Source organism: Ictidomys tridecemlineatus, chromosome 6 (genome assembly GCF_052094955.1).
Source record: "Ictidomys tridecemlineatus isolate mIctTri1 chromosome 6, mIctTri1.hap1, whole genome shotgun sequence".
In the NCBI taxonomy this organism is placed as follows: domain Eukaryota; kingdom Metazoa; phylum Chordata; class Mammalia; order Rodentia; family Sciuridae; genus Ictidomys; species Ictidomys tridecemlineatus.
This window is the reverse complement of record NC_135482.1, coordinates 38,548,074-38,561,576: the sequence shown is the minus strand read 5'-3', so window position 1 is coordinate 38,561,576 and position 13,503 is coordinate 38,548,074. Positions and strand designations below refer to the sequence as shown.

Here is a 13,503-nt window from a genome sequence, read left to right as displayed (position 1 = left end):
TCTGGGCTTCTGTGAATTAGTGCCCTGGTCCTCTTCTTCCAGCCACAATCATGATAATCCACAGGGACCTCATCCACCACAGGGGGATATTCTAATGAAATTTATAAGTTCATGAAGATCATAGGTAGGCTCTGCCTAGAGGTGGAAGGCAAGATGGTATAGGACAGAGGGTACCACTGATGACATACTCATTGGTGGAAGTGCCTCTGGTGAGGGTTCTGAGAGAGAAAATACCGAAAGTACTACACACTGGTGTCGATATTATAATGAAGGATCACTTGCAGAAAACCAGCCTCAACAAGGATGCCTCCAAGACGTAGGTCAAGGTTGTATGAAATCAATCAAAAACAGACTTGAAAAACAGGGACCAGAGAGACCTGCAAGACAAATCAAGCCCATTCTCACTAATTTCTAAAATTACCAGATCTTGATGGGGGTAAACATCAATCCTGATGGCAGGATTGTTCTCAGACTATTGTTAGGATGGTGTGTCCTCATGTGTGATTTTTCTTGAAGGATGGTTTAGAAATGGAAAGATGTTAATAAATCTAACAAATCTGGTATAGCAGTGCTTGTGGATCTATCATCTGTCATCATCACTGCTGTTCATTAGCCACACACCACCAGTACTTAAGACGAATGGGACTCATGTCATCTTGAGCTCTTCATTTGTTTTGACAGTGATTTATTTGGAGTGTAGACATTGTTTTTAAGAAAATAAAATGCCATTTAGGTCTTCTAAAAATAAAATGCATTTAAACTCAAACAAAGAGCTCATATAGCCAATTATTTGCCCTCTCATTCCACTGGATTCTCAAGAGTAAGTCCAAATGTTAACTTGCAATGTTTATTACAAAAGGGAAGCAATAAAAAATGTATATTAACTTGAAAAACCTCTTGTTTGGGGAAGGCAACTATCAGAAAATAACCTGACATGATTGACGACTGTTTTGTTTTGACAATGTAGATGGGTAGCACACCTTCAAAGTCACCATACAGATACATTTTGGTTATCTAAGTCCATATTCTTGTCACCAAAAGCAGTAGAATAGCTAAATAGAATCTTGGGACTATGTTGAAAAATTGGCTTTCTAACTTTTTCATCAAAAGAACATGGAAAGGACACATTTCTAAGATTCATCTGCTATTTAGTAAGTTGAAATTTAAGCTTGGAGGTATATGAAATATTTAGCAGACTTTTTTAAAAAGGCATCATCTTAAATTTAGGCTATTTTGAGAATATATGGGAATTTTTTGTCATAAATCTAGTGATGGAGGAGATATATAGTATATATTCAAGATTTAAAATTCTGTAAATGTTAATGCTTATTCAAATTTTGATTTGCTATTTTTGAGACAAGCATGTTCTTTAGCTCAGTCAGTACCAATGAAGTATTGCTGGTGGGACCAGAGGAATACAGATCAAAATTCTGCTTTTATGTTTAATAGAAGTATTGAGAATGTTGATTAACCATGTAGCAACAATACAATTAATAATCCTGAAACTCAGAATTAACCATACATTCCCAGTCACAGACACTAGTACCCCAGAATAACCAACAAATTGTAACTGTTATTAACCCAAGCATACTGAAGCAAGAAAACAATATTATTGTTAAGAACTGCAGCTTGGAACTGACTTGGGAAAAATCGTCTTACAAGTTTTTCATGTTGATGAATTCCTTTACTTTGGGGTTAACATGAGCCATCTGTGAAAAGACAAAAAATCTACTAGGAAACACAGGGTTAAAGTTATATATTGTTAAGAAAAACAGTTATTCTATGGGAATACAAGGTAGTAGGAAGTCAAACACTTTGCAAAAGTTTAGTACTACCCTTTTTATTGTTTATACCAACAGAGAAGATAGTATGGTGTTGTAGAAAATGGGTATTAGAAAAAGAGAGGCAATTCTGAATTCCAGCTTGTTATGCTGACTTTGGGCAAGTTAGTAAATGGGTCTGATCCTCTCTTGTTCCTTAGAACTATGTCCATGTCATAGTGTCCTTTGGAGGAGAAATAAAACAATAGCTGTGAAGTAATCAGCACATGATGAGTAACTGCTGTAGTGTGGGTGTAACCAAAAGCTCAGTCCCTGTCCCCAATGCCAATCATTGCCAATTTGATAATGAGGACATGGTTTTGAGAAACAGGAAAAAGAAGATTTATTGCTTTGCTAGCAAAGGAGAAACATAGGGGATTCCTGTCCCAAAGGTTGTGGCTCTGGATCTGGAGGGACAGGGGGGTTTTAAAGGAACTCTTCAAGGGTTACATTCCAAGTATGCTCTAGTAGGGGGTCCCAGAACACCCTGATGCTGTGTGAGGATTCACTTGTTAATTTGGGAGATATTCACTTCCCAGATCCTCAGCAGGCATCTCCCATCTCCTTCCTGTAGTGGATGTGTTCAAGGGCTATTAACCAGGGGAAGAAAAGATAACACTGTCACCCTAATCTTGTGGTTGGGGATGGGAGTGGGGGTGGGGGGGAGAAGAGGGGATAAAACACATTTTTTTTTTTAAATAAGTAAAATAAGCCTTAGAGCAATGAGGGCTATATTCAGAAGGTGAAGGGACCATTGTTACCTGGGAACAATGGCAGTTAGATTAAAACTCCACCTTGGAGTCTTTCTGTGAAAGTAAATCTGAAGTATAAGAGTTTCTGGTCATTTGCTCAATGGAAGCTGCTGCTTCTGTCAACCTGAAGGCTCTCCTTAATCCAGCCCTCAGTTCCAATTACCTGTTCTTCCAGAAGATGCCAGAGTAGCTATTCTGGTTTTAAATTTTAAAAAGGAAAAAAAAAATATCTACCCTTTTGAGGCCAATGCTTCCCTTGGATATACTAATTGCTTTTCTGTTCACTCCTGCTCCAGTAAATGTCCTGTTTCTTATCAGATCCCATGATCTTTTAGTTACTCACAGGACTCCACTACTCTAATTTTGGGGAAATCCCTCATCAGTGTTTACCCAGATATCTGCAGTTACCATGTGCCCACAACCTCCTGCTATCCTACAGAAGCCTTGGTCTGTTTTCAGCATGTGAGTAGGCCACTCCACAATTAGGGAAAGTTCTGTAACTGATTCATTCTCATTATAAATATTATTCCGCCTTGAATTTACTTTGAGGATTTTTTATGTACACTTTAAGATTGTTTGATCTTTTTTTGCATCATATTTTTCACTTTGCTACATGAATGTAATTTTTAAAAAAAATTTCATGGCTACTTAAGTTTTATAGTGTAAGTAAAGCATACTTTGATAATAAAAATTTGCCTATACTAGCTATTTATTTTCATTCTGATTTTTAAATACTATGATTAATATAAATTACTTTTCTTGGCAAACAATTGTACATAAAGAAGAATAAGGGAATGATGCAGGGGTGTGTCTTGAATATAAATTTAAGTAATTGAATATAATTATACACACACATCAGAACTAAAATAGAAGAGAAGGAATGATAGATTTAGAAACCAATCATCTCCCATAATTTTTAAAAGCATTTACTGAAATTTTTAACAATATTTGGCATAGAATTAGTACCATAAATCATGTTTAATTTTCAGAACAATCTATGTAAAAGTATATTGCCCCATAATTTTAGGACTATGTTTGTAACACCTCTTTATTCACCTCAAACAAGTTGTGAGAAACAAATGAGATGACTCATTTAAAATTGTAAAGCAAAGTTAGGATATCAGATTTTTGATACTTAATTCTATTTCATCTTTATTTCTAAGGGCCAAAAAGCTTGTATCAAATTCCAAGTATCCTGGCCCGGGCAGTTTGACCTTCCTCTACTCACTTAGCCCACAACTAGTAGTAACCAATCAAAGGTCATTTCACAGGGTCCAAGATCAGAGCTTCAAGAGAAGGAACTTTCTATTGATGAAGAGCCCATAGTTAGTGTTCAAAGATGTTATTAAATGCATTAATGAAAAGGGACCAAGTTTCCTCAGCAAGAATTGTGGACGCAGGTCAATGATTTGTATAAATGCAACAGGAATATTAGAAATTGATTTCATCTCTCTGTTGGAGTCATAATTAAATTCTTGTGCCTAGGGGAGTTCTGTGAAGGGCCTTTGGCTACAAGAAGAATGTCTCTGTAATTTAAATTAACACCAGCTGCTGTAGCAAACTCCTGGATTTCCGTGGTTCTGTAGGGTAGATGTTGGTTTCTCACTCTCACAGTACAAGGTGTTTCCTGGTTGTGGAGCTCAGATGCTTGGTTTTGTACAGTCACTCAAGAGCTCAGACCAATGGAAGCACACATGTTCATTGGTGGTTTCTTTGTTCCACCTAGATATGTCCTTCTGGTTGGCCTATGGTCAAAAGGATTGATAATAGAGTATGGGTTATTTTTTTATGGGTCATGCTTGAAAGTTCAACTCATTTCAGTTTATAGACCATTGGTAAGAACTAGTCCATATTTCCCCAACCTCAATGTAAGAGAGAAGAGCTTGCAATGAAGCTTCTATGTGGGAAACTGCCTGCTATGGAAGGAAAACAGAACACAAATTTTGCCTAGCAGCAGCTAAACCTTAATAAGTCTCTGACAAGAGGTGGGGTAGGGAACTTTACTCCTCTGGCAACTGGAAGTATGTCCCTATTTGGTGTCAACTCCCCATAAAATTGGAATTATATGATCTTCCATTTTTCTAAATATGTAGCTGAGGTTTAATCCTCCTTGGAATATATTAGGTAATACATCAGATATGGACAGAGAAGAAAATCAAGATAAAGAGAGTCTACAGAAATAAATTATTTTCTGTGTCTCATTCATGCAATTAAAAAATTTAAAAAAATAATCTCAATATCAACATGTGGTAGTTTGAAACAATTTTTAATTGGAATTACGTTATTTTAGGAGAATATGTTTTAAAATCTACTTCATAAGTACCATATTCCATTCATTATTATAATGATGTCTTATATTCTATAATACATTCTGTTATTGCAGATGTTTTCTATTATAGTAATCCTGTGAGATAGGGTAGATAAGGATATGATCCCTGCATTAAAGAGAAAGAAAATCAAGACCAAGTAGTAAGTGGTGGGACTGGGAAAGGAGCCCAGCATTTCTGACTCCAGGCTCCATACTTTCCATTTCTGAAACTCTCCAAAAATTAAATTTTACTTTTTTAGGGGTTTGTGGGAATAGGGGAGGGTAAGGGACTGCGGAGAAAATACATCAAATTAGATCACCTTCGCTGCCTTGTGAGAATATTTGCTTCTTGTATCTTCCATGTTGAAAGAATGTTTTAGACAGCTGCACGTATTTCTTGAGGAATATCTTTTATCACAGGAATAGGTTTATAAGGAAACAGACTCTAAAATTTGGTCTGGAGGCTTGAATGTGAAATATTGGCTGCTTGAGAATCTTTGATTTCCATTTATTACTTTGTATTTGTATATAAACACAGTATGAAATCATATAGTGAGCATTCTGTCTATTGATGTTTTTTTTTTTCTCCATTTTACTGAACAATAAAGTCCAATATTTTTTAAGGGATTGAAATAGAATCATTAGCAGTATAGCAGTGTGACACATTTAACATGAAAGCATTTCAGGATGAAATTTGGAAGTTTATAAAGTGGCTGTTAATGTGATGACTTTTAAAGTCTTGATTCTTGCTTGTGGTCATGTGGTTATCTCATTATTTGAGCAGTTTTCCTTTGCAGTATGACAACACAGTAGCAGCCACTGTTGCCTGACAGACTTGCAGTTATGTGGATCTAGCCGCTACCCGTGGTGATTTGCAGGTATAACTTGTCACTAGAGAGAAACCACTTGCAAGAAGTCACTATGTTGTGTAGGGTTGGAATAAAAATCAGATCCATCAGGGAGCCCTTAGCACATAGCAAATTAGATGGCAAATCTCACCATGCATGATACATGAATATATATATATAATTTTTTATAATTTATTAAATATTTAAAATATCTAGTATTTATGAAACAGGATGTTTTCAAAATGGGATCAAAATCTTCTAAATAATCTTAGTTTTGCTTAGATCTCATTTAACAAGAAGGAAAGAAAAATGTCAAGAAAATGCATCTTTTAATTTTTTTTTCCTATTAGTTTCACCACTGCTGCCTATTAACAACTGGTAGGTAGGTGCATTAGTACCCATGGGGTGCTCTGTTTTTATATCTGCTTACATTTCACTATGGTTTTTAGCACAGCAGGTAGTATGTTCTCTCTTAGTTCTCAACTCCCTTGTTTTTATTCTAAGTGAATGTAAACTGACCATTGATCACCTCTAAATAGATAGATGGAGGGATGGATGGATGGATAGATAGATAGATAGATAGATAGATAGATAGATAGAGATCTTTTTATCTATCTATCTATCTTGAGGCAACTTTGAGATAGAGCTCTTCCTTTATTAACAATTTAAAGGATTCAAAGCATAGGAATGGATGATGTGCAAAAAGCATTTGCACTCAGTATGTTATGGGCTTGCTGTGCTTTTCTTGGTAGCAAGAGAAGCTTAGGAGGGAAGGGAAATATTATATAAGCAGGAGTCTTTTGTTACTTTTCACTTATATTGAAAATACATTCACTTTATGTCCAAAGACAGTTTCAAGTGTTAAAATCCAATCTCTTATTTTGTGAATAGCATTCCTCCATGCCAGTGGTTCTTAAATACAAGCACATATCAGAATCATCCCAAGGGCTTATTGAAACTTGGTTTCCTGGCCCCACCCTCCTCATCTCAGTCAGTATTATCTGGCTGAGCCAGATTTTAGATAATCTATATCAATAACAACTACATAGGTGACTGATAGCATTGGTTCAGGGACCACATTTTGAGAACCAATTTTTCACTGTTAAATGTTGCAACCTGTGTGGAAATACTCAGGTCAGAAGCCTGGAAATTTTGAACTGTCAGGATTTAAAAACACTTATTCTCTTCTAACTTTTTGTTTGGTTAACATTTTCTTACACATATTCTCTGGCATACCATACAGACATTGGAGGATAGTTTACTAATTTTACCTTCTACTTATTTATTTGCATATTTGTATTAACTTAGACAAAAAAAGGATAAAAGAACCTCTAGTGTTTGTCACTTTATTTTCCTAAGAGTGGTGAGAACTGCAAGTTTCCTAAACTGTTTTTTTTTTTTTGTAAAAATATTCTTTGGTACTGTTCAGCATGCAGATTTGAGTGCACATCATCACCTGCATTACTAGACTTTTGCAGGCCATCAGGGTGGATTCTCCTAGGGCTCTCTCTAAGGGCCAGATATGGTAGGATTCAAATAAAGGAAACTTTTCCTCATATTTTGAGATGGATGTCAGATGTAATGGGAGTAATTGTAGGAGACTGGAGGTAAAGAAGGCTCATAAATGAAATATTTCTTTTTGTATGGGTTAAGAGTGCAAATGTTGAGCCAGAAAGTTTGACTTGTATGCATCGCTTAATACAGTAAACTTGCGAAAATACATCAGCTCTTTGCTTCAGGATCATCTTTAAAATGGAATAGTGATACCTTCTTCTTAGGCAACTTTGAGGATTCAGTGAGTTAGCCCAAATAAAATGTTTTAAAACAGTGCTTTACTCTAACCACTATTATTAGTAGACACTACATCTTGGAGAAGGAATGTTAGCAGCTCTTTTTTTGTCATGCTGCCGGTAGCAGTGGAAATGCAATAGGATTTAAGTGAAATAAAATATAAATTACTACCACAATTATGTGGTCAAATTATAATATCCAAGTCCTTTTTCAAAAATTTACAAAATGTCATGTTCTTTGTAGGAGGAAAGATCATTAATCAGACCCCATGCACGTAAGACAAGGGTAGATGGCTCTTCATTATGTATTCGATTTCTGCCAGATGCTTTGATCGATTGTCCACACTGACCATGAAATTGCCCAGGATGATTGTAATCCTTTAGGTTAGAGGAGAAAATGCTGACTAAGGCGCCATTTGAAATATCACGGAGGATTAGACAGCAACACATACACTCCCAAGGAATGCTGAGGAGTCTTCACAAGATCCTAGAGAGAAATGAGTGCCACTGGGTGAGCAGGGTGGAGGAAAGTCAAGAGAATCATTGCAGAGAACACCCAGGAAGCTCTCAAAATTGGCTAGCCTGTCCCCTGCTCCTTCCCCAAGGACAAACTATGGAACTGATCCTCTTCTGTGCTGCCCGCAGTGTCAAGCACGGCTCTTCTCAGTATGTGCTGTCTGGCTTGACCTGATTATGGATCACAGCCTTCGTGTCTGGCCTCAGTTATTTTCTCTATAAAGAAATCAAATGAAAAAAAATTCAGCACACACTATAGTTAGCCTAGTAAAACCTATCCCTTCTTTTCCTATCAGTTTACCATAGTGTCTATTTCTGTTAATCTAAAAATTTCCTATCTCCATTATGAAAATAGAGAGATGCTCCCAGATTCCAAGCTGATGAACTGTGGCTACAAATTTGAAAAGATAAATGTAGTCGTCACTGAAAATATCAACATAACGTCGGTTCCAGTAAAATTTGAACCTCGAATTAAAGGATGTATTTGATGTCTGCATACCAAGAAATGTCACAGGGATGAGTGGAGTTGGGTGCGTGAGTTCAGGACGTTGATGTTGATGGTCTTTGTTTCATCTGGCTTTATGCTCAAAATAAGAATAGTATGCCAAGGTGTGTTTCTCTTCTCAGGAAGTAAATAATTTTCTAAGAACTTAAACAGTTAAATGTAGTAATGATGGAAAGTAATCTTTGTGTATGCCAATGTATTTATTTTTTAAGACTGGCGATCTTTCACATGAATGTATTGTTAGTAATATATGTGACATGCTCCAGAGTTATAATATATTGATGACAGTGGAATTTTAATCTTTACAGAAAAAAACAAGCCTTAAAAAAAATAAGGAAATGTATGTATTTCTTTCAAACCTAAAAATGAAGGCATTTTTAGAGTTCTCTGGTATTAGCCTCTGGAAGCCGCCACATTGCCCAGCTCTGGGTGTGTTGTGTGGATTGACTACATGTTAACAACCCCAGGAGCTTTAAGCCAGGCTCTTTAGAGTGTCTGCTAAGTGGCCGACACAGTTATCTATTTAACTCAAGCCAGACCATTGGATTTCTCCATCTTAAACCAAGTGTGTCTTACTCTTAAGTGCCCCCGATTCTGTTTCCTTATCATGCCTCTTCTGTATCCCCACATCTTTGGTTTAAGGCTTCATCATTTCTTATCCACATTCTCAATAGTTTAATTTTAAAAGAATAATTTTAATTGTTACCAGGCAATAACCATTAAAGTGTCAAAAGTCTTCCAGCTAACTAAGTGAGCGGTTGTCTGCTCTTTTACCTGCATCTCTTCTCCAATAAAAGAAAAACTGATTTCTACTCATTTAAGAGTTTCCAATGACATTTATGTCCACTTTTCCAAGTAATATGCTATAATGTACTAGTTTATTAAAAGAGAGGCCATCTATTAACTTTTTAAGATGTTGTATGTGGTTCAATCTGTTCTACTCTCCACCTCCCTGCCTCACCCTCAGTGTATTTTAATTTTCAGTTAAATCCATATTAATTGTGGTCACTATTGTCATATAAATATTATTTATTGTCAGATCAAGTACTGTCCTGTGATTACAGTCCCTTTCTTGAGCAAAGTTTGTTGTTTCTTTGCCTAGAACAAATAATCATTGCCTCAATTTTTATTTGGACAATTTATTTTCACTATCTGTATTTTTCCAGTTTCTAATAACTCTATAATATACATAGCAGTAAGATTTCCTTCATTATTTAAATTGTCAGATTATATATCAGTTCTAGTATTTCCTTCTTATAAACAACCTACCATCATTTCTCTTTGTTCAATATGAATAAAGTGTTCTCTGTTTACCACATAAGAGATAGACTAGCCTTCTACTGGTTATTGGCTTGGAAATATATTTGCCTTCCTCTTATATTTGAGCAATTGTTTGTTTGAGTCCATTATTTTTACATCTTATAGCTTTCTAATAAGTAGTATATGGGAAGTAAATATTTCATCTATGATATTTTTATATGAAATATCCTTATTTTACGATCCTATTATTTGATAGTTTCCTTAGGCATAGAAGTTAAGATTGAAAGTCACTCTCTTCCAGAATTTTGTAGGAGTTTTATGTCTTAAAATTTTGTAGGAGTTTCTATGTCTTGAAATTCCAATGGAGCTGTAGAGATTTTTTGATGTCATTGCAATTTCTAGTCCTTTGAAGTTAATTTTGATTTGCTTCTTTGTGCCCCCAGCTCTGGAAGCTTTTAGGATAGTTTTTTTTTTTTTTTTTGCCTCCAATTTTCATTATCGATTTTTATCTTCTTGACTGTACTGACCATTTTGGTAATTTTCTCCAATACTTCAGATTTTAAAAATTCATATTTCTCTGATATTTGACTTACTGGATCCATTCCCTAATATGCCTACCTATTTTGTCTTATTATCCAACTAAAGCATTTTGGTCTACTTTCTTGTAAATGTTCTCGGTTTAATCTCCCAAACTTTTAATTTTAAAGTTAGCTGTTATATTTTTACTGTGCAAAACTTCTTATTCTGTAGATCTTCAAATATATCTGTATATATGTGTGCATTTTTATATATGTGTGTGGAGGTGTACATATGTATTTTTCTTCTGATGGATATAATATCTCCTTTCTAGCTTAGGTTGTTAATTATAATTTCCATGAAGTTCTCTTCTTCTCCTGTCTTTTTCTCTGTTTTTATTCTGACATATTTTTAGTCTGTCCATTTTGCTATCTGTATTTTATGCCAGAGAATTTCCTCAAATGTCTGGTAACCTGGAACTCTCTGTGCATCAAGTATGAGACAATAAGAAACCATTTGGAAGTTGTTTGTATGTGATTGTGGGTATGTGGTGGGGTGCACACAATTCTTAGGGTCTTCTGTGGTTCCTTATAGACTCTTCATTGTCCTGTTGGTCAATTTACTGGGTGGCCAAGAAGACTAATATCTGTTGATCTTGGAAATGATTATTGTTGTCAAAGAACTATTTTCTAATCTTCTTATCAGAATGATAGGAATGTAGCATTCTGTATTCCTCAAGGAGAAAGTACCTAAAGAGTAAGTCAGTTGCTAGAGTGTCAACATTAGTATATGTAATTTTATTTAACCCTTCTAATTTAATTCCCAGGCTATCACACTTCTGGCTGCTGCCTGGTAACCCAACTTTGGATTTCCCCTAGAATCTTGATGGGATGAGGGGAGGCAGGTAATACATAAATCTTGAATCCGACTCATGCCGTCTTCCTATTGATCTGATGTGCACCCTTCCTGAACTGTTCCGAGCTCTGTGGGTAAACATGTTCATATTCCTTGACATATCTCTCTCTCTCTCTCTCTCTCTCTCTCTCTCTCTCTCTCTCTCTCTCTCTCTCTCTCTCTCTGCAAGCTCCTGTGGGGTCATCTTCCTGTGCTTCTCTGCCCAGTTGTGCATGATTCTTTCATCAGTTTTCCATGTCTGCATATTATGGTCATGAAAGATAGAATTTGAGCTTTGGCTTTTGTTTTTGGTGTCCTAAGGACAATTTTATAAACAATACAGGAATAGAAAATATTTATTTCACCATCTAGAACATGGAAGCCTTGTCAAGTCATCTCCCTGTATTCAATCTTTCTTTGCTCTAAACTATCCTTCATAACTACATCTGACGTAGAGTTTAGAAACACCAGTTAGCAAGGCTGTTATTTGTTGTTGTTCTTCTAAGACATACATGACAGTAGAGTGTATTTTGACATATATATATGTTACACTGGTCATGTATTCGCATATAAGGATAAGAAAGTTATGTCTGATTCATTCCACTGTCTTTTCTATTCCCATTCCCCTTCCTTCCCTTTGTTCCCCTTTGTCTAATCCAATGAACTTCTGTTCTTCCCCTCCCTTGTTGTGAGTTAGCATCTGCATATCAGAGAGAACATTCGGTCTTTGGTTTTTTGAGATAGGCTTATTTCACTTAGTATGATATTCTCCATTTCTATCCATTTACTGGCAAATGCCACAATTCATTCTTTTTTATGGTTCAGTAATATTCCATTATGTATATATATCACATTTTCTTTATCCATTCATGTGTGGTAGGGCACCTAGATTGTTATTTTTATCTCTCTTACATAAAAATAAACTTTCACTTAAAGTCTTAATACAGGCTTCTTAATTTTACATGTGATTCCTCTTTACCTAACCTATATCTGATTCCTATTGTCTTCTTTCTAATCTTTCCATCCTCTGGAAAAATAGAACTATTCTTTTTGTAAATATTTACTTATTTTTTAGTTGTAGTTTGACATAATACCTTTATTTATTTATTTTTATGTGGTGCTTAGGATCGAACCCAGGGCCTCACACACGCTAGGCAAGCACTTTACCACTGAGCCACAACCCCATACCCTAACTATTCTTATTCTCTGAATTCACTGTGCTATATTCCATACCTCTACACCTTTGTACGTTCCATCATCCTTGTATCTCATGCAGAATGCTTTCCTTGTTCAAGCATGCTTTATTTATTCATTCATTCATTTATTTTATAGCATTTCTCAATCTTCAGTTGTTATATATCTTTCATAGTTGTCTTTTTCTTTCTTTGACATTTTTCAAAAACCAATTCTCTCTTAAAATGGAATGAATTGGTCTCCTAAGGAATCTATTTTCTGAAGTTAAGTGAGAACTATTATGTGATTTTTTTTAGAGGAATTACATGATCAGATTTGCATTTTAAAGCAATCACTAGCTGTAGTGTATAGGAAAGTTTAATGCTCAGCCTGCCTGAACTTAGAGATTATTTCTAGGACTGTTAGAGCAATTTGAGTGAGAGATGATGAGAAGTTCAACTAGGGCAATTACAGCAGTAATGGAGCACAAGAGTCAAGAGGTATGAAGCAGACAGAATTAACCGAACTGGGTCAGAACAAAGGTGATAATAAGGAAAAATGTAAAAGAAAATTATTAGGCATCATTTCATATTCATTCAAGAATTTACCTACCTTCATCTTCCATCTACTGAATTTTCCATGATTGTTGATGCATTAACATTCACTTTGAAGCAACTCTCAAACATAAATTAAAAAAAAAAAACTTCATGAAAAAGATCAGCATTAACTTTGGAATGAAAATTAAGAAATAAACTAGCCATGTTGAACTATTTATTTGGTGAATATATTACTTATATTGTGTCAATATCAATGCTATCAAAAGTTTTAATGAAATTGGTTCATATTTATAACACTATACACTCACTGAGAGATTTCTAGAAGCCATTTTTAGTTCTTATATAGTGAAATACCTGGAATTTGGTACTTATTGTAAAAAGTAGTACATTTAGCTCCACTTTGGTGGCTGAAAGTCCAAACTACATGGGACCCGCTCTGGTGAGGGCCCTCCCAGCTATGTCACCTCATGGCAGATGGCTTCAGAACCATGGGAATACATGCAATAGGAAAAGGTTACCTTGCCAAAGAGGAAGGCAGAGAGACTAGGGAGTGGCCGGCTCATT

The 13,503-nt window shown here is 35.5% G+C and overlaps 1 protein-coding gene and 1 pseudogene across 7 annotated transcripts in view; both read left to right on the top strand.

Annotated features, from left to right (window-relative positions):
• Nav3 (neuron navigator 3) overlaps positions 1 to 13,503 on the top strand; it is a 781,792-nt gene that overhangs the window by 520,405 nt on the left and 247,884 nt on the right. The gene's annotated exons all lie outside the window — the stretch shown is intronic.
• Positions 51 to 543, top strand: LOC101976354 (translationally-controlled tumor protein-like; annotated as a pseudogene).